The following is a 22,203-nucleotide window of genomic DNA, read 5'->3' on the forward strand; positions in this document are numbered from 1 at the left end:
CTTTCTCCTGCATATGCCATTAGCAACTGTGCCAACCTTGATAAAATCAAAAGATTAGTTGGACTGCATGAAAGAACACAATTTACAGTAAGGAAGCTCACATATCACAGCTACAAAAATTCTATGCAGATTATATTTTAAATTACTGTCACTGCTTGGTACATAAACCATATTCAACCTATTTAGGAACTCAGCAAGAGCTACTGCTTCAGCTGGGTTCCCACAAGCATCAAAGACAAGCTGGTTCAAGAGCTGCAGCTCTACACAGAAGAAAGATCCCCTAGATCAGCTCATCAATGGTATTCAAGAAAAATCCTTAAGGTACAACCTGAAATTAAGGAAGTACCTGATACAGTACCATACTGGAAAGAGAACAAGTAAAGAGACAATTGACTCTCCTGAAAAAAAAAAAAAAACACCTAAAGCAGTTTATTAGATGAAGTCTAAGGTCAATCTTGGAATCAGTTTCATCTCATATTTTCAGTAAGGACCTTGACACAAAGTGAAGGTTACTAATGAAATCTGAATACAACACCACATTGAGAAGCACTAGCATCGCAAAGGAAGGTAAAAAATATAACTGAGAAAGAACAAAGTAAGTTTTGATTAACAATTTACTTACCCTTTTATGTTTGGAGTCACTCTTTCAAGATATACAGAATACAATTTTGATTTGTGTAGAATGTTGCTTAAATTCTTATTAGCCATAATAAAACATAGAAATGAAACAAGTATAGAGAAGGGACTTCTGTTCCTCAGCCACTGTGTTTGCACCATACTCCACAAGAAGCATCTAAGTGTTTGTCTTGTTTAAAGACTGACTAAAACTTTAACTGGATCAACCTCAGAAAACTGAGCTATGACAAAGCAAGCTATCCATAAGTATCAGGAAGAAAGACAAACTATTTAGGTTAAACAAGGATATTGGTAGAATCAAACAAGTGGGCTGCAACCTCAGCACGTGCTTCACACACAGATTAGTAGAAAATTTTAGTCCTCAGTGAACTGAGTCCCTGAACAGTCTCCCACTGCAATGGGGGGGCTGGGGGGGCAGAACAAAACAAAACAAAAAAAACACAACAAAACACCAAACCAGCAACCCATCAGTAATCAAAACTGAGAGCAACTGATTTATGAGAAAGATCAATGATGCAGTTATTTTCCATAGCAACTGGATCATAAAAGAAACAAGTGGTTCAGAGCAAGTTCAGAGCAAAGAAGGTTTCGGGCTTGGGTTGTTTGTCTGTACCTATCAACAGTCTTAATTCAAGAATTTTGGAGATCCATTCGTTTAACAAAATTAGTGGTTTAACTCCTTTTTTTGAAAAGATGGTTTGAAAGGACACCTGACTGAGCTTCTCCACATCCTTTCACCTTCAGTGAAAATATCTTCAGAAGGCAAGTCATAACGCTCTCTGCGAACTGACAAGTACTATCTATCAGGGTTATTTCCACTTTAAGGAATTTTACCCTAAAGGAAATTCTTTCCATTCCCTTTCCTGTTTGTTTTGATTATCTCAGCATGCATTTGCAACCTCTTTCATACTGAAGCCAAATGTTATACAAACCCCTGAAATTTTAAACACTTAATATGTCTGATTCATGCTTTGGTAAACACAGAAATACTTAAAAGTGTAACAACTATGAAGTTGGATGAGCAAGAATAGGAATCATCTCAAGCTTCTGAGGTTCTGCAGGCTCTTGTTTATAGCTAATGAAACTAAAAGGTTAAGGCTGAATATAAAGAAGTGCAAACAGCACCTGTTTTCAGAACCGAACCATTTCAATTTGGATTTTTAAATACTCAGACAAATCACAGCCTTTCTTTCCAGCCACATGGGTAACTCTAGCTTAGGTTATCAGGAGTTCCACAGGACTAAAATTAGTAGTCAAAGCAAAAGAACTAAATACAAATGTAAGTTTGATTTGCTGAGAGCCAGTTACAAACTCGCATCCTGCTCTTTAACAGTAAAACAATCTTTTGGAAGAGATCCAACAGAACCACTCAACAGAAAGTCACACACTGAAATTCCAGTATTGCTAATCATGTTTTAAAATTCAGTGACAAGGTGAGCAAAGTATATCTGAAGCCAAACCTGAGAGGACACTATTGTCTTTAAGCCCTTATTCTTTTGTTAAGTACTATAGTTATAAAATATTTAAGTGCTAATAATTTATTTGGGAATTCTTGTCAACTGGTTTAAACAAAGAATATATAATAGGAGCTCATAATAATTATTTCCTAGTCTTGTAAAAAGATCTTCCCAATATTATCATAGGGAAATATTCTGTACAAATTCTGTACTATAATAAAGTGGAATAATAGTACACTGGAATATCAACTAAAATTCTCAATTATCAGAGCAACTAATACCATAAAAAGCTTGTCATATTTCATAGATTAATTCACACTGGAAGCCACCATAGCACTTTATTCAGACCAACTTGCTTAGGGCTTTGTCCAGTCTAGTCTTAAAAAAAATGGAAAGAGTGTAGATTTGACAACCTGCCTGTGTTACCTGTTCCAATTCCTCAGTGTCCTTAGGGTGATTTTTATTTGCAAGTGCCAAATCAGAACCTCATCTATTTTAGATTGTGACTGCTGTGTCTCTTCCTCTTGTCACATACCTCTGTAAAGGGCCTGGTTGTCTTCTTGATAATCTCTTAGGTATCACCTTGTGAGGCAGCTATTAAGTATCTCCTGAGCTTTCTGATGCCCAGGCTATGCAAAGCCCTTTCTCTCAGCCTCCCCTCCTGTGCCACAAGTCCCTCATTTTGCTGGCTTTTCACTGAACTAGCTTCAGTTTACCTAATATTTCTTATGTATTGGGGGAACCAAAACTGGAATGGGCTATATATCCTGTATGGTCTAAGGAATACTGAATATTGGCAATCCACTGGCTATGCTTCTGTTCATGAAGTCTAGTATGCTGCTGGCATTTTTTACTGTCAGTGAAGACTGACATGCTGACTCCTGTCTGTCAGAATGTGCAGGGCCCTTTCAGCAGAGCTGTTTCCCAGGCAATCACTCCCCACCCGGTGCTGTGGCAAGGCATACGAACATGCATTTATCCTTGTTGAATGTCACAAGGTTCATCATGGTCCATGCCACCAGCCTCTCTAAATTGCAGAGCACTGTCCTCAAACATGTCAACTACTCTCACAATGTGATGTCACATGCAAATTTGATGAGGAAACACTTCATCTCCTCCTCCAGGTCACTGATCACAGTACTAAACAGAATAGGTCCCAGTACAGTATTTCACTTGTAACTGGTCTCCAGGTGGAATACAAACCATTAACTGCTACATTTTGAGCCTGACAATCAAGCCAATCCTCCCATCCAAACTATAGCATTGCAACTTTATAAGAAAGATGCTATCAAAACCAAGCTCAAAGCCTGGATAAACTCAAGATAAATGATGGGCAAACTGCCATAAACAATATTAAATCTCATCTGATGGCATTTAAGGTCTTAGTATATATACTTAGTGTATATACAAAGGTGCCAGGACTATGAATAAGTATATAAAAGATACTCAGGAACTTCAAACAAGGCCATTTTAATTTCTGCTTAGGGGAAAAAACACACAAAACTGAACCAAAAACAAGACCCAAATCAAAACAACTGCATTAGATTTCTTCCTATTAAGGAATAAAACATAGGACTAAAGAAAAATGTGTTTATGTGTGAAACAGAAGGGTTTTAAGTTTCAGAATCTGTAAATGTAGTCCATGAAAATAAAAACTAATTTCATCACCCAACCAAGGGAACCTGAAGTCGTTACCCACCTTACACCATTTCATGAATCATGAAATGGGAAAGACTTCACACTATAAGAAACAAAGCAATACAAAGACCTACTTAAATGAAACTTGAACTTATTTATCGATTTAACTGATTAGTATTATACCTACAGCTGCAACCCATGCCTATGTATCTCTGCCAAATTACTCTGTGAATAGACTGTTGTTTCAGTTGTCTGAAAAGGGAATTTGAAATAGAAGGTTACTGTTTTGATGAAAGGATTTTAACTACCTGGACAGCACTTGATTGGCTACTACAGCTTAACCCAGATTGAATAATTTGAAGATCAAACTAAGGAATATCTCTATATCAGCAATATAAAAGAATCTATGGAAATGCCAAAACAAGTCCCATGTTGGCGTATTTCATGAAACTAAAAAAAAAAAAACAATCCTCAGTTATTTGAAGGTTTTCTTCATACAATTCTCCCTGCTGCACATTGAACATCTTCCCACCCCTGAACATCCCAACAATCTAAAAGTTATTGCAGTTGAAAATACTGCACCTCTTGCATATAATGACCACACTCAGAGAAGCACCTTTGTAGTCATTTAGTTTGTTGTATGTAACAACTTGCATTATTTTTCTCATTTACCATGTAACAAGTAAAGTAGCTCTTCAAAATGACAACACCTCTACTATTTATGAGGCTTATCATTGAACACCAACTTCATACAATATTTTTGTCAAAGACATCACAAACTAAACCTAACAGAAATCCCCAGTGGTTTCACTTGTTAGCTCCAGTGTCAGACTGTAGCACACTGACATAACATCGCTTTAAACTAATTCCTGCCTTGTATCAGCTTATATCATAGGTTCCATATTGTCAAACTTCAAAGATTTTTCTCTGAGTCTCAGATGGAAGAGAACAGAGGAGTAATGACAATCCTGTGGAGAAAATAGGCCATGAGTTTGTAAATACAATGGGTTGTTTTCCATTAGACCAATGAACAAAATTATCCTCACATTCATCATCAATTAGAATTTTTACATGACAAACCCAGAGCATCCTGCTGAACCCAAATCACAGCTGGCAATCCTGCAGCCCAATGTGGCAAGGCAGCCACCGTCTTTGAAACAGCTCCCTTCACTGTTACAGAGAAAAACCACAAGGAGCAATAATAATAAGCTGTTGTCCTGACAACCTTACAAAGTAAAACCAAGGCTTACTTTACTACAGCAGAACAGCAAGGACAACCTGATCACTGTAAACTGCTCCTAATTCTTCAACAGCAGCCAGCCACTGCAATAAGGAAGATCAGCACAGCAAAATACATATGCTTGCCTACACGTTGTAGATGATGTGCACATTAGGCGTGAGAATGTATGAATATACACAGCCACAGTGTTCTGATCTTTTTTCACCTACTCTGTGTCACACAAATATTACAATGAGATTTCATTCTAAAACATGTCAGCTATTTGTTTTTAGTGCTGAGAGGCTAGAAGAACACTTAGGAGTGCTCTTTTCCTTGAATGTACTGTAGGTACCTAAAAAGAGGAAATAATTAGCTTTGAACAGAAACCAGAAATGCAAACAGTCAAAGAAGCATGATTAAATAATTTGTAACGCTGAGGTGGAAAGAAAAAAAAAAAAAAGAAAAAAAAAAAACAACAGACTGAAATGTCCTATCTTTCACAAATACCTTCTTCATAAAATAGAGGAGACAGAACTCCTTTTTGCAGTGACAGTTTTGCTAAGTACACATTAATTACAGTATTTCTTTTTAATCCCCTACATGAAAGGGAAAAAAATAGCAAAACATATTTTAACAGGATGTGCATTACTAACACCTATAGAAAGTTTTACTCAGTCCCCACTCATCTTAATTGCTGTTTTAGTCTCATTTCATTTCACAATTTATCAATTTGACTGAAGTGACTGTAAAAATCCAAAATGAAATACAAGGTGGCCCAGAATCTCCTTTCCTTCTCATATATAGAGCAAAACAAGCATCAGCAAAAAAACCCTGAAAACAAAACAAACCAACAAACAAACAAAAAAAAAATCAAACCACTAGAAAAATTTTATGAAAGTATTAAAACACATTCCGCTGCATTTGAATTAACCTGCCACAGAACCTCTAGTGTTCTCAGTACCTTTCCATATAAAAACATTTTAAGTACCATAATGTGTTGCTTCTGTAATGCGCAAAGCAGTTCTATAATTTCATCACAGATTGTATCAAGTTTAAAATAAAAGTTAGTGAACCTAAAGGGAAATGGAAGGACAAATTTTTACGAGAGCTTTATAAGTCTCATCTTTTAGCTTTTGAATCATAGGTATTTCACAATATGAATTTTCAGTCTGAAATTATATGAAAATGATTTGATGGGATTTATGTTAGAGGACACATATTACACATAAATGCAGGCAGGCATTATCACAATCCACAGCCTCTATGTAAGCGAGAATTTGAGCAGTGAAGGGAGAGGGGAAGGAAAGAAGAAACAGCAAATAATACAGACAAATATCTGCAGAGCTGAATATGGGACTTTGCAGGACTGAGGACAACAAATGAAGGCATTATATAAGAAAAGATTCAAACTCAATGGCAAAACTCCAAGTCCTGTGCTCAGAATTTTATTTAAGCTGCTGAGGGGGAGGGGCAGCCATGACAACTTCAGCTACTGCTACCTTCCAGCCTCCTAGCTACTACAAGCCAATTTACTACCTCTCCTCTACCTAGCCTCCTTCTAGACTCCCTCACTTTCAAAACAGCAATGGTATCTTTCTACATTACGTGTTGTAACTTAAAAAAAAAAATTGAGTACAGGTCATTTTTGTAAGGAAAACAGAATCCCCAGTTAACAGCAACTAAAATAAATGTCTACTTCATTTCAAACATTTACTATTCTTAAAATGTTTTACAAGCATCAGATCCAATAAAGCTGTTTGCTTGCAGATCCAAAAAGACAGGATGGCAGCTGCTTACATTTATTACATGTTCAGAAGACTACCTCCATAAGGATTCAAGACTTTTTTTAAACAAAACCTTTAATTATGTATAGACTGCTCATTATTTAAGAAATTCCAGAAAACCAGAAGAATCCACTTATAAATCTTGAGTAGCTAACTGCTGATGTAATTACAGTTTCATGATCCAAACAAGAGATTACACATCTTTTAGTAAGAACTATGATGCAAAATATTCACAATGACATTTCTGCCTATTTCTGTCCTGTCTAACTAAAAACTAGAAGAGTATCACCAATTATAATAATCCTTTTCAATCTTCTGTTCATTCAATTATACATGAAAGTGGCTTTAAATCTGGGGTCAGTGCTTTACTACAAAGGAAGACAGGTTCTCTCTCATTTACTTCTGTCATGATAAATCAGATGTTTAACATGAAGTCTGCCCTTTCACAACAAACTAAAAAAAAAAAAAATACAGCTAGTCATGTGAAGTCCTGGCAATTCTTAAAAATCTAACCAGTCATATGGCATCGTCACTGAATGTCATGAGGAATTACTGTTATTCTTAATGCAAATTATGTGAACAACTAGTGCTTAACAAATAAGCAAACAAACAACTGTGAAACATACTTTTCAATCTACTAAATACAAATTCCCTCACAAATTCTTTTTACTGGATTCTTGGATATGGCAGACAGTCTAGAAAAAACAGGGTAGAAAACGACTGTCAAGGCACCTCTACCTTAAACTTCCTGAACTGTTCAGATTTATGAGGATGAAAAATCTCTTGAAAATAAAGAGATAAACTGAAGTTGGTCTTGACTTAGCAAGTGGTAAGGGTTTCAAGAATTTGATATAAATTATGTCTCCTAATATAAGAAAATTTTCTACTTTGAGTGCAATATTGCAACATATATAAAACAACAGCCATCTCCACTTCACTGATCTACAACCCAGCTTATCCAAACATTTTAAAATTGCAAAGCATTTTAAATTGTAAAGCAAAAATTGCATGGAAAGAGAAAACCCTGATTTCATTTCAAGCTGTCAAAACAGCTACTGTTGGTAATTTGGATGACTAACGTGAGAAACTAGATAACCCAGTGCCCCACCCTCTTTCCACAATCTGTAACTTATATTATCATAATAACATAGCATTTCTCACTCAATATTACCAAACCAGATCTCTAAGCAGCAAAAGGTATGAACCTAGTCAAAATATTTTAACTTCCAACCGTCTAAATATGATCTTAGCTCCAGCCAAGGCAAGGAGAAAATATTTACTTTCTCCTGCAGTTAGAACTGGTGATCTGGAGATAAAAAGCTTAGGTACAATGCCTATGAAGCTGAAAGTGAAAAAATGAACTGCCTTCGTTCAGTTGTAAAGGTCAAAAACAGCAAAAGGGATGGTTTTGCCTGTTTGACCACTGCTTTGCCTAGTTCCTCATTTGACTCTCTTCATTTGCAAGAGTATTTCACAATGCACTTGAGTAATGGCATGTCAGTGTATGTCTACAAAAAGACGACCACATTATCTTTCTTTCGGGAAAATGAAATATAAACCTTTAAAAATACTATATGCACAGTAAGCAGATACCAGCTAGAAAGAATTGAGGTTTTATTTAGTTCTAGGCTTTACATTATATCCTTGGCATATACAAATGAAATATCTTTAACTGATCCAACAGGATTGGTGAAACAGTCTGGCATCCTTACAAGTAAGTATTCCTTCTTGTTACATCGAAGTGCTGCATGACCTGGTAAAGGAACCCACTGGGCATGCAAAACCAAGACAATACATTCAGAGACCTCTCTAAATCTAGCTTTATATGAATGCTACATAAATTATAAATCAACTGTTGTGGACCCTGGGTGATGTTTAAATATCTATAATGCATTAGAGCTCTTGATGATTTAAACATGTTTGCATTAATAATAAAAGATATTTCAAAGACCAAATTTAAGATTGAAGTATTTCAGAGCTGCCACCGAAAAAGTGAATGGAAGGCAAATAACACATTCCACTGACAACAGGTACAGTTTTGGAAAAAAACCCACAAGAAATAGAGTAATACGGCATCAAGGTCAGGCATTCCTATATCCAGCAGGCTGTGATGCACTGCCTTTCTGAATCCAACTCCAAAGTGTTTCAGTCTAAGATAATCAGGTACAGAATCTGGGAAAAAATAGCTGAACAGACAATATCAATGCACGATGGTCCTTTTAAAAATAAGCCCATGAAACTAAGTAACAAATAAGACTGAATTATTGGCTTTTCCCAATTTTCAAACATCCTGCCTTATCCAGCTGCCTTCCTTTAAAGCATCGTAAATATTTTGCAGAGTTACCTTTCAGCTAAAACTTTCTTTAGATATCAGTGACACATATGTAAAATAATGTCTAAGCAGCAAGATAAGCTGATCAAAACAATAAATTATGTCAGCTAGTAAGCAAACTTCAAATTCTGCTCGGGTCTAATCAGTGCAGAACTGACCAGAACATAGTTTACTATTTACGTGAAGAAAAAAAAAAATAGACAAATACAGAAATAGCAGGCTGCAGAGCCAGATTACATGCTTTCCTTCCCTGTAGGATAGCTGATATAAGAAAGCCATCTAGTGTTAACTTTTAGAAGTGAAAACTGCGCACAAAAGAGCTCACGGAAATTTACATGTGCAATTCTCTTCAACTTTGCATATCTTTTGCATCATAAAAAATAGAACTCGTTTCCTCTAGAAAAGCCAGGCTGAAAGCAAGTATTCAAACTACTGATGTATTGAAATAATGCAGCACCAAGTACTAAGGTAGTTTACTGACCTACTTTGTGAACCTCAACAGCCATATCTGAAACTTGTCGACTCCGGAGTTGCCTTTGTCAAGCCTGCATAACGCTACTTCCCCATTCACAGGGGCTCTCACCAGCCCAGCAAGGCGCTGCAGCGGAACACCGAAGGGGTGCGGAGCCAGGAACATAAAACCTAAAGCGAAGTTGAGCCCAGCTATCTACCATTTAATGAACTCGAACGCTAAGTTTGGAGAACGGACCACTGAACAGCTATCAGAATATTACAATATAACAAAGAGTGCAAAAGGATGCAGGTTGCGCCTTGTATCCAGTAACTAAATAAACAGCATTAAAATCATTTAAGGAAACTGCACGGGCTGAAGATCCTTTCCCTCTGCCACCCCGAGCGCTTGGCGGTCCCCACTGCACCGTCTCAGCTCTGAACAGCAGCTCTACCCCACAGATGTCCGATCCAAGCAAACTTATTCCGTAATTGCCATTATTGTCGAAGAGAGACTGGGAGAGGGGAGCGGCGTGCCCCGGCTGCCGCAGCCGGTGGCAGAGCCGCCCCGCAGGTGACCGGCGACCCGGGGGACACCCCCGCCGCCCCCGCGGCCATTGCTCGGGAGGCAGATCCGAGCGCTATTTATAAAGGCGACGTGCGGGAGCGACCCATCCCGACCGCAGCCACCCCGCCCCGGCGCGGCGGGCACCGAGCGGCGGCCGGGGCGAGGACGGCGGGCTGGCGGGGAAGGGGGGCCCGCGGCTCCTCGCCGCTTCCCCGCTCCCTGCACCGGCACTCCGTCCTTTCGCGGAGCCCGGAGCAGCCGAGCCTCCCTCCCAACGGCACCTGAGGGGAGAGGACGTGGGTCCTTCAGGCCCTTCCCCAAGCTGCCCCCGAGCCCTTCCCGGCACGGAGAGCACTCGCACGGCCCCGGGGCACGGACGCGGTGCCGGGCGCTCCTTACCTGGTGCCGCCGCTGCAGCGGCCGCCGCTGCCCGCGCTCCGGCTGCTCCCGTCGCGGGACCCCCATGCCCCCCCCGCGCACACGGGCTGCGCTCCGCTCTCCGCCAGCGGCGAGCAATCCTCTCCTCTCCTCTCCTCTTCCCTCCCGCGGGACACGCTACCCGCGGGGAGCCGGAGCCCTGCACGGAACCGGAGGGCGTCCGCTGGGGTATTGCGGGCTGGCGCGGGTGCCGCTCGTCCCCGTCCTCCTCTCTTCCCCGCGCTGCCCCGCGCTCTGCCCGGCGCTGGCTCCGGAGTGCGGCTCCGCGGCCGGACGGGGAGGCGGGAGCGGCGGGCGGGGCGGGCGCAGCCCCGACACTCGCACCCGAGCGCGCCGGCCCCCGCGCGCCCGCAGGCCCCGCCCCTGCCGCCGGCCCCGCCCCCATTGGCTGGGCCGGCGCGGCCCCGGGGGAGCGCCAGCTCCGCATTGGCCGCTCGCGCTGTCGCGCTCCCCGCAAGGCCCAGGCCCCGCCCCCCGCCGAGACACCGCCCCCGCCCTTGGGCCGGCCCGGCGCGGGAGGGGATCCCGGGGCGCTCCGGGACAGGCGGCCGGTTTGGGATGGGGAGCGAGCAACAGGTGGGGTGAAGGACGGAGCGAGGCAGAGAGTGAGGAGGCCCCGGGAGGGGCCCTCTCCGCAACGAGCTGCTGAGCTCCGGTCCTTCAAGCGGGATCGGGCCCCCCAGCCCCTCGTGCCCAGGTGAGCCCCGGCGGAGCGGAGCCGAGGCGGAGCGCCCTGGCACCTGCCCCTCTCCCTGCCCTGCACGGGCGCTCCTCTTCGCTTTCAAGACCCTGGACAACGCCTCTCGGCCTTGGGCCCCCGGCCCCTGCCTCTCTGCCGCCCCCGGGCTCCTGAGCCCCCGGCTCCTTCCCACGGGAAGCTAGGGAGTGGCGAGCAGCGGGGTGACCAGGACTCATCCTGCCAGGCTCTACATTGTCTCAGCGAATGCCCATCTGAGACCCTCCGGGCTTACATCGGGGATGCTGTGTCCGCATCCCGGCAGTGCCTGTGCTTTAACCACAGCTTTAAAGTGGAAATACCTAATGGTGATGAAACACATGGCAGTGGAGTCCTTGGGATTGCGTGCTCTGTCTCCTCTGTACCACTCTTAAGTTGCACATGATCAGGAGCGTGGTGCTTTCCCTCTGTGTTGTGCAGCCCTGAGCAGGTTTAGTTTGCCTGCCAAATAAGCCATGGCTAGGTATCCACGTTTCCTTCACCTCTCCCACGTGTTCTGGTAAGCAAACCAAAGGCTGGTTTTAGAATTTGAATTTCCCTATTTTTACTCTGCGAGCTAGTTTTGTAAAGAACCATATCTGTAATCATAGGGCTCATTTCTACATAGAGGTTGCAAAATAGAAGATGTTATCAGAACTGATGTGGCTGCTCCCATCTGCTACCCCAAATTACGAGGCCTGCAATATCCTTGGAATAAAGTCTACTCCTACAGAACACTACAGAAACAATTCAGGATTCTTTTATGTTTTTCCAATCCTCTCTCGCTTGCTTTCCCCTCCGCCCATACCTACCTGTCATGGGTATGTAACTTTCTGGTTGTACCAGTTTGCTCAGCTCTGGTGAGCAGGCTGAATGTCGACATTTACAAGTATTCCGCTGTCTAGTAAACTTCTCCTCACTGCCTCCCTTTTGATGGAAATAGAGCAGAAGGCTTTAATGGAAAGGAACTGCCACAAATATGCCAAAGATCCAGAACACCCAGGGCAGGCCAAAATTTGAGTTATTGCACTTAACTGGTCTTTTAATGCACATTTTACATCAAGAAATACGGTCCACAATCATAAATTTAAGCATTGGTTCATACACACTTATTAGAACAAACTTAAAGATGTCAACATTTACTCTAAAAGCAGGAGCAAACATTACGTTCACTAGTTAGGGTTTGGATGCCTGATTGAGTGTTATTGTTTTGGTTAAAATTATATTTTAGAATGTTATCTTTTCTACCCAAAATCACTAGTCCAGTTAGGGAGCAGACTGTCTCTCTACCAAAGCATGACCACAGGAATAATATTACTATTGTCCTGACAAAGAGCCTCAGAAAAAAACACCACAAATGAAAGGAGCGGTGTATTTTTCACTGTTCTGACAGTACGACAGAAAATGTTGATGGAAACAGAAGGAATCAGGAGAGGTGTAAGCATGCACAGAATATGGTAGCCAGTGCTTGCCTCTGATTTCTATGCTGGCAGAGTCCTCAGTATTGGAGGGCTTTGGCTACTTGTTCTAATAAGTCGCTCTCACTCCGAGGGTAGGCTGCCTTTCGGGAGTTCAGACTCTGCAGCAATCGCTGAATTTCCCCTCCTTGCTGTCATTCCTCTTGCATGCTGCATCTCTTGCGCCGAAGGAAAGCCGGATGACCGGAGCCGTTGCTCTCCAGACCCCGTCAGGACGGAGCGAGGCTCAGCGAGAGCCGCCGCCAGGTGTCCCCTGGCAGCAGCGCGGGGCCGCCGCCCCGGGGCCGCGCTCTCACCCGGCTTTGCTAAACTTGCCCGTGTAGCGCCCGACCCACCTCTGATGCGGCTGATTTTCTGCTGCCCGCACCATCACTGAAGCTAAATGGTTCTTTTATAACCTTAGCTACGTTTCATGTGCAAACTTAGGAAGGTGGTTGCGCACTATACTAATAGCTAACACAGCTGTAATATTTTGTATGCTAAGAACAATATTTGCATATACTTACTCTGTTTTCTTTTAAAGACTCGTTTTATAAAGCACTTTGGATGCAAATCAGCTTCCTCCAAGAATATTTCGGTGTTTCACCTACTATCCTAAAGAACACTATGCTTAAAAAAACCTGACAACTTATCTGTAAGTCATGGCATTTCCTTATCCTCTGAAAAAATGCTTCTCAGTCTCTACCGACTGCAGTGGTGAGATTAACTCCTTCCTGCACATAGGATGAATTCAGCCCTCTGCATACTATTCTGTCTGAATGGGCTTAGTTTGGATGTGAGAAATTTTTAGGCATTCTGCTGTATGGTACTTCCAAGGCTGATGTACACCATTAAAGAACAGACTAACTATGGTATTGGCTGTGAATAAAAGAAATTATTTCTCAGCTGACAGAATGTACTCTGTGATGGAACTGTGACACCTTACTTAACAGGTCTAAACATTTACAGCCAACACACTAAATATTGTTTAGGTTGCATTCCCAAAAATAATTATTACCTGCATCTTGACAAAATCCAACACACCAACATGTATTAGGGTTTTGCCGTTAGGACAATCTGGAATTTCGCTGTGATCACAGGGGGTTTTTTATTTTTTTTACTTTCTTATTTTTTCTTTCTCTCTTACTTTTTTTCCTTCTCACCCTCTCACTCCTCCAGTATCGTTCTTTTTGGCTTCCAGGCTACCATCTGTGTACCCTCAGGGAGTCAACAAGAGAATAACAAGGGCCAGAAAACAGAACACAGGTAAAAAGTGGTAAATAGGAGCTTCTTGCATTAATAAAGGGATATTCAAGCCTCAAACACACAAGAGCAAATGAAGCAAGAGGAATCCCTTGCCCAAACTAAAAACCAATAAACATATAATTGAAAAGGGTGGGAAGAAAGGAGAAAACTGACTTTCCCTTCAGCTTCTAACTCTTCCAGTATGCATGTATTTTATTTGAATTATCTATTGAAGGACAATCACTTGCCACAGATTTGGGATAACTCACAGCAGGATAGTTGAGCCTTTGACAATATGGACACATATTGTGGTATGCATATTACAACAGTTCAGCTACAGTCCAAATAACATACAAGCAAAATTATATGTAAGACATTCCACAGGCCACAGGTTGGGCAGCTCTGATTAAGATGGATGACAGTTTTTTCCTTTAGTATCTTTTCTTCACTTCTCCTGTCCATACTTACTTTCAAAGTATCTAGCTCAGCCACATTTGAAGCTAGTCTTCAGACAATGTTAATACACAAGGAATTATTCCAACATCACCTACGAACTGTTTCCAAAAACATAAAGACAACTCTATCAAAAAAAATGGACTTTTCCATTCATTGTTAGGGAAGTAGGTCTGAGTGGGATCCTTGGAAGCGGTGCAGGAGGTGGAGAAAACATTCAGTAGCTATATGATGAGGCTCATTTTGCTGACACAAGGCACTCACAAATAGGCAAGCTGAAGAAAGTTTAGGTTTGTTTCTCAGTCTTGGGCACAAGCCTAGAATCCAGATGAAGTAAGTGAGGGCTGAGCACAAGATCTCACCAATGCATAAAGATGTCATCTCACTCACAAATCTTTTTGCTGACATTGCTTAGTGTGTCCTGATGCAGTTAATGAGGTGAGGTGCTCTATAAGGGAATTCTGGCTAGATCTTTGCAGCAACTTCAGCTCCCTCTGGTCCCACCAGAGGAAAGCTGTGAGTAGCAGCAGCAAGGCAGTCATTGTCTTCACACACAGTGAATCACCATGCTGTCCACAGGCTGGTGCAAAGGTCAGTGCTGCAGGTAAATCCCCAGACTCCATGCTTCCATGGATTCAGCAGCCCTGGAGCCACACATGCATAGCCTGGGGACACAAGAGCTCCTGTACCAGTAACCACTACAATTTGGCAGTTTCTTGTACCTCGAAGTAGGTTGAGGGTGGATTTTGTTCTTCTAACACCAAGCTGCCTTTTCATTTGAACCTTGTGTGGGTGAAACTATGTACCCACACTCTGTAAAGTGCCTATTTCACATGTTGTTCAAGCACAAGCACAGTTTACTGCAATACTAATATTTCATCCCAGTGGCTTTCCTAAGACAGGAGCAATTCAGTGAAACAAAACATCCTTTGTATCCTCTGAAACTGATTTTGAAAGCCCAGATGGCGGAAAATACTATTGGTTTTAATTAGCAGTATCCTTCACATGAATCCCTTATTAACCAAAGGAGCATACTATAATTCATCTCACTTCCTCTAGTTTACTTACTACTGCCTCTCTTCTCTGTGGTTTACCAGCAGGAAACCACTGGAGGGGACATATCCAGATAAGATTAAACAACATAATATTATCATCTTTACTATAACCAGGCTGACAGCTTTTATGCTAGATGCTGAAATGAGATTCACAGACGTTTTGGCCTTCATTCACTGTGGCAAGAAGCCATTCTTTCGAGTCCAAAATATTTCACTAATATTCCTGAAGTATTTCACTTGTGACAGGCCATTTTATTTTATTTTATTTTTTTCACTGAAATGCACTTCAGACAATAAGTTAGGTTCACTCTAGCTGAATGTAAAAGAAAGCAGAAGCAGGGTGTCCTGGGAGTGGATGTATCTCCAAGGGTAAGACTATGGTAGAGCAAGGCAGCTGTAGGTTCTGCTCTGCTGAGGAGCTATCAGAAAGTCACCAAGTGGCTTCTTTCTAGTGGCAGTGAGACAAGAGTGTGGCTCCATACCTTTCTACCACAGTTTCCACCTGAGGGTCTTTCAGGGGACACAAAACCTCAAGAGTATAGATGAGAAAGAAGAGAAGCAGACAGAAGCAGGAAAAAAAGTGTTTTCTTCTTGCACAGCTGATCTCACTGTACCATGGACATTCCCAGTTTGAATTCTTTATGCCCTGTCATGCTGGGTAACATATAAGCCACCTGCAGCAGTGTGGGTAGACATGCATAAAGCCTATGAAATTGCAGCCATTGCATACACCACTTTTCACTGGGACTGGGGCAATATTAACCTATACCTAACATAGATGCTCAGTTTCTACTTGCAAAATATCTTCCATAGTTTTTTTATGGCATTGGTACTCTTCTGCACTTCTGGCAAAATGCTGCTGTGGTCTTTATCAGAAACCTTCAGTCTCTTGAAAAGACATCTCTAATCACTTAGCTGTTTCACAGATACTGAGACAGTATTCATTTCCAAGGAATTTCTTCTGCCAGGTAACAGAGAGTTCAACCAGTAAGGGAATCTCTTCACTGTAAATAGGTTGCAACATCAAACTGCTGAGAAGGGAGGGGAAAGGACTGGAGGAAATTGGCATGATGAGGCGTGTGAATGAAGTCAGCCAGGGAGAAATGACAGTCTAGGCATCAAAAGACAGGCTGCTTCAGCACATCTCCGGGGCAACTTCTGCTGGCAGGTCTCTTAATGTCTGCATCTTAGGTCAGGCAAACTGATAATATGCACCAAAATTCCATTACAATTATCACTGAGTTCAGTTTTTAACATGACCACTCCTCTTTTTTTTTTTTTTTTTTGTTGCTATTAATTTGACAGGCTTGTTTTCTGGGACTGACATTTTCCAGACTTGGTATTAGCACATGACAAGTTTTGAAAGATGAAAGAAAATCAGCAGAGCTGTTAAAGCATGCAAAGATTATTTTCCACATGGCTTGACCAGAACTTTTGTACTTAACTAACTCAGAAAAATCTGAAATTAGAAACTGTAAACAAAATTATTTGGTAAAAATACTTAGCTCTTGATAGAAAAATGTTCAGAGCTAATTTTTTAAGAAGTTTTAAAGTTTTGGCATTTCTTAGTTGGCAGTTTTACTATGTTTGTTAAACTTCCATTTTAAGATGCTGTAATGAGATATAATTGGGTGGGTTGTTTCTCAAATGGAATAGAAGATTGTATTTATTTAAACTAGATAGTTCTTCCAATAACTGAGGCAGGCTGAAAAAGAGAAGGCACTATGAAATCACTATTGACCCCACTACACCAAACTAATTTATTTGGGAAAGACCTAAGACAGTGCTGAAAAGCATGAAAAATTCATTAATAGAGAAATTGATCTTTGTTAAGCACATTCTACTGGAAGAAAATTTCTTAATACCTTTTCAATGTTCCATTAATTCTTAGACTTTAAAGCTCTAAAGGCCCATTTTTGATAATCTAGTCTGACCTACCATATATGACATGCCATTGAACTTCCATGAATTAATTTTTGTTTCAACTAGGTGTCTTCTAGACAAATTTCCAGTCATTCTATACATATTCTCACTAATGGAAAATTCACTGAAGTCCTTGGTACATTGTTTCAGTTACATTCACTGTTAAAAATGTGTCTTATTGCTAGTTTGAACTGTCTGCCTTTCAGTTAATGTATCTTATACTTTTGTCCACTTTACTGAAAAGTTCATTCATGCTGTGTGCTCATGGTTGGTACATATAGACAGTATCTCTGTTACTCCTCAATAAGTTCTTTTACAAAGGAAGTAGATAGAGCAATGAGAGTTTTTCGCTATGATCTGTTTTTCATTTCCTATAATAAGTCTCATGGTTTTTCTCTGAATTGTTTTCCCCCTGAGCTTGTTCTAAATTCCTTCCTGAAATACAGGAGAATGTAGAAGCCATACTGTCAAGACCCACAGGGAGATGCCTTCCTCAAGCAAGGATCTTTGTTAAGTTGCTATTGAACTGTTTCCATTACTTTTCAAATTGTGCCATTAGAATCTAAGCTCCATTTTACCTCACATCTCCCAATTCTCATTTTAAAGCATTCTGTTTGAAACAGCAGAATAACAGGAAACAACCCCAATTTATATTGTGGGCCTATTATATAGCATTGCTCTGCTGACCACCATTTGGAGTGGAAATACAGAACATTTTAATTCACAGGAGGATTCACAAACCTTATAGTTTTAGTTCACCGAACTCTATCTAGTGTAATCAAAATGCAAATTCACTTACTTTTGATGGTTCACACATGGCTCAAAGCAGTATTTAACTGTTTATCTTTGGGGTTATGTGGTAGATAATGAAGCCTTTCTTGGATCACGCACACATGAAACGCATTTCGCTGGTAAATCTGGCTCACATGAGAAAAGCAAATGTGAATATTCTTGAACCTGGGCCTCCTAATAACCTCTGAACTTCTGCTCTCATTCTGTGCTGTGACATCCCACTGATAGCACTGTTTTCTACACTTTCCTAGCAGAAAACACTTTCTCCCACCAGAATTTTTTAACTATGCACACTGAGGATCACTAAAGCCTCAATGTTTGTCTTTAATTTGGTGCCAGACACTGCTTATATCTGATGTATCTACTAGTGATCTTTGGAGAAGGCACCTGCTTCTGCTCACTGAAAACTACTGGAAAGAATGATAACTTCGATTTCAGTTTCGTAAATGCTTGAGGAACCTGGACACTCCCTGTACCCATAAAGTGTGTCTCCTGGTATTTTTTAATTGTTGTATCTTGTCTTTCATCTACCCCACAAGCTGTGGGCATTTTTTCACAAATTATCTCTTCTTTGTCATCCACAGCTTCATTTTCTCGTTTTGCAGCCTGCTAAATTGGTAACACTATAGCAGGAAACAAAGAGTTTCTGACTCATCTATCATGAGACATCTAACAGTCCAGTGAGGTTTGTTTTTCTTCTATGACTCTTCACCTGGCACTTGGAGTAATATACTACCTTTACATCCTCCTGACACTGCATTAAAAGTTGTGAATTCACTGAGTACTTTGCTTCAGAAATGAGCAGGCCACAGAAGAAACATTGCAAATACCCTCCAGCTTCTTTGTCCTTAAGTTATAAGTGATTCAGACCTGATTTTGTTGCACACCAATGAGTTATTTGCACTACTCTGGCAGCAAGGCTTGGCACCACAGGAGAGCCAGGGCGACAGCAGCTTTGCTCAGTTGTATGCCTGTTCTGGACAGACTTTCTGAGCAGAGGCAACAACAGGCTTGAACAGTAAAAGTCCAAGTTAGTCAACCCAAGAGCAGCTGGAGCAGCTCTGCTACCCACAAGCTACTCAGGTAGCTAGAGTGTGAAAAATGATCCAGTCACTAGGAGACACGCTCACTCTGTCAGGACTGGAAAAGAGGTTCTCTGGGCTGGTTGATCACACTGGTGGGGCACCACAGGAGGGTTATGACAGACACACAAGGTCTTAGTTGAGCCTTGATACTTTCGGTTGTAGCTACTTGATCTTTAACTACTTGGGTAATCGAGAAACTTAAGAACAAATCAAGTGGTGAGGGTTTTTTTTCCCCTCAGTTTTATCATTTGCTCCTTCTGCTTGTTCCATTTTATTCTAGAAGCTTATTTTATGTGAATTATTGCATTTGACAACCTGCCACTGTGCACATCGGAGAACTGGAGCAGCCAGACAATCATATAACCTGCTCTTTTGGCCTGTTTGAAAGCTTATTGATGTTGTAGGAATCTTTTAGTTTTCCTCAGTGCGTTTTCTATTGGAGTCTTACAGCAAGAGGCTTGTAGACAGAAAAGGAAAGAGATGTAAGGTACACAGCTTTCAAACGCCAGACATTATAGGTCTTTCCTCTCTCTACTCTTCCCTGCATGAAAAATGTCACACTGGTTCAGAGTTTGGGTACATTTACAAATCACCATGGAGTTGGTGTAAACTCGGGGAGGCTGCCCGAGAGCCAGCACAGGAGATGTGCCAGCCAAGCAGTGCAGTGCAGTACCCAAAATAGCAAGCCCTGCTGAGGGGTAGGTCTGTGGAGTTCTGGTAGGGTAACAATCACAGGGCTGTGCTGCTTTCAGGGCACAAAGGTCCATGCAGGGCTATATTTAGTCACATGCATTTATCAGTGCAAACTTCGTCAAAAGTGCATGGTACCTCACAGAACAATGCAAACATCTCCATCCCCTTTTTTTCATGTTTTTTCTGCTTTTACTCTATTTTTCAAGTCAGATGCAGATGAAATGAAAAGGTCATTCATCCATTAAATAGATCAGTGGAATGGTAGCATTCACCATGGGGTTTTGCCTGTTTTACTGGTTGGTTGGTAATGTAATTACTTTCAGCATAAAAGCCAAAAATGAGCAAGCATGTGGATCAAGTTTCCAGACAGTTTTCCACAGATTCAGTAAATGAGGTAGTGACATTCAGGTAATCTCCTAATTATTGTTGCTTTTGAAAGGCTGGTATTTCTGTAGATACTATCTTCCAAGTTTTGTTGAGCAAGAATGACTGTACTAGGAGAGAACTGTTTCTTCCGCTGGCCTACTTTCTTTTTCACACACACATTACAAAGGGATATTCTCGCTACTCAGAAATATCTTCCTCAATACAGTGAGCTATACTGCCTCTCACCTGTCAAAACAATGTCACTCCATGGTGAGTTATAGAAAAGCTGTAAATTGGCTTTTGTTTTTGCACTGTGCCTTTCACTATTCCCTAAACAGGAACTCCCACCTCATTTTGCATCTGCTCTTATTGTGGATGGAGTTAAGCCCAGATAATGGAGAAATGATCACATGTTCATTACTTCAGGTTACTCCAAACTTGAGGAGGACTGGGAAAACTGTTCTGAAGGGCCACTGTACCACTCAGTAAAGGAACAAAGACAACTCAAAAAAAAAAAAAAAAAAGGAAAGGAAAATGCATTTGGTCTGTTTGTTTTGGCAGTTGAAACGTAATTTTAATTATGCCTAATGCCTCATGAAGTGCTGCTTTGCAGCCGGTTGAAACAGGCCACTGTTGAAATAATGAAGACATAGTAACATGAGATAATGCTGCTGTGCATACTCCTAAATACTCCTGAGCAGATTCGTCTTTCCTCATGCAAACTTAGGCTCACCCTGGTTAACCCAGATTTAGCTCTGCCATCTCTGTCTCACTCCTGGAACACAGTTCCTTTCACTGGATGCAATGTGACAACCCAGGTGCCCATTTGCTTTGCACACTGGTGAAGAAAAAGTGTGAGCCAGCACCCTTTTCTGCATGGGCTGCTCCTGAGGAAGTCAAACACAGTGGCAAGCCTTACTCACAAGTTGGCCCAAGGCATTCCACTCGAAGCAGGGCAGGGCAAGGACCTCTTGAGCAGAGAGCATCTCCTCAAGATGGGCCTGAAGGGATCTTGTCCTATAAGCTTTGCCCTCTTTAGAAATAGGAACTTCTGCTCTACCACGTTCATAAATCGCATTACTGGCATTATTACTCATAATATATTTAATCATAAGTATTTATATATATAATACTTATAATAGTATTTGAATGTTTTCTTGGATTTACTTTCACAATTATTCTATGAGGAGCTGAAACATGTTCTCCCTATTTTATAGATGAAAATAGTAACAGAAGATAAGTAAAGGACATATTTAAGGTGACGAGTAGATCCCTGATACAGCCGAGAACACAGGTCTCCGTGCCTCACCTTGCTTCCTCCCTCTCTCAGACTGCAGTGTTGGGATCCAGCAAGGATCTTCTCTGCAGAAGGAGGGCTGGGCACAGAAAGCTGCACAAAGCTGCTGAGACACACTGCTCTACGCAGTGAAGTTTCCTGTGGCTCTAGGCAGCAGACCAGCTCTGTGCTGGCTTTTTTTTTTTTTTTTTCACATTATGTTGTTTTCAGTACCTACAATAGTTTCTTGGCTATTTTTATTTCTATCAAAGTGCAACTGCATAAGCAACCTCCTGCAGCTCTCTACCAGCTTTACATCTGTAGGCTCTGGATGCTGGAACACCAGCCAGCACTGAGGAACCTCAAGGTGATGTAAAACTAACAGGTGTTGCTTCTCTAATAGTACCTAAATGTACACCTGACTGACAAGATGTTTCGCTAATATAAGACCCCATCTGGAATGATTTGGAAAGGCAAAGAGCAGTAACAGAAAGCTGTTCTAGAGGACAGGATCTACTGTTCAAACAACTAACAGGGCTATCAGAAAATCAAAGGGGAATAGAGAAATGAGAATGAGGAGAGCACAGAATAAAATGTACTGAGTGAGCCTGAAACGAGTTT

At 41.4% G+C, this 22,203-nt stretch overlaps 1 protein-coding gene across 3 annotated transcripts in view; it reads right to left on the bottom strand.

The window, feature by feature from the left end:
* SIPA1L2 (signal induced proliferation associated 1 like 2) overlaps positions 1-10,934 on the bottom strand; it is a 131,212-nt gene extending 120,278 nt beyond the window's left edge. For all 3 annotated transcript variants that reach the window (XM_051783461.1, XM_051783460.1, XM_051783459.1), the window contains exon 1: positions 10,484-10,934. The gene's annotated coding sequence lies outside the window, so the exon portion shown is untranslated. The remainder of the gene's footprint in view (positions 1-10,483) is intronic.
* Positions 10,935-22,203: the final 11,269 nt, after the last annotated feature.

This window comes from Manacus candei, unplaced genomic scaffold (genome assembly GCF_025592945.1).
Source record: "Manacus candei isolate 608988 ecotype Guabito, Panama unplaced genomic scaffold, ASM2559294v1 h1tg000017l, whole genome shotgun sequence".
NCBI classification, from domain to species: Eukaryota; Metazoa; Chordata; class Aves; order Passeriformes; family Pipridae; genus Manacus; species Manacus candei.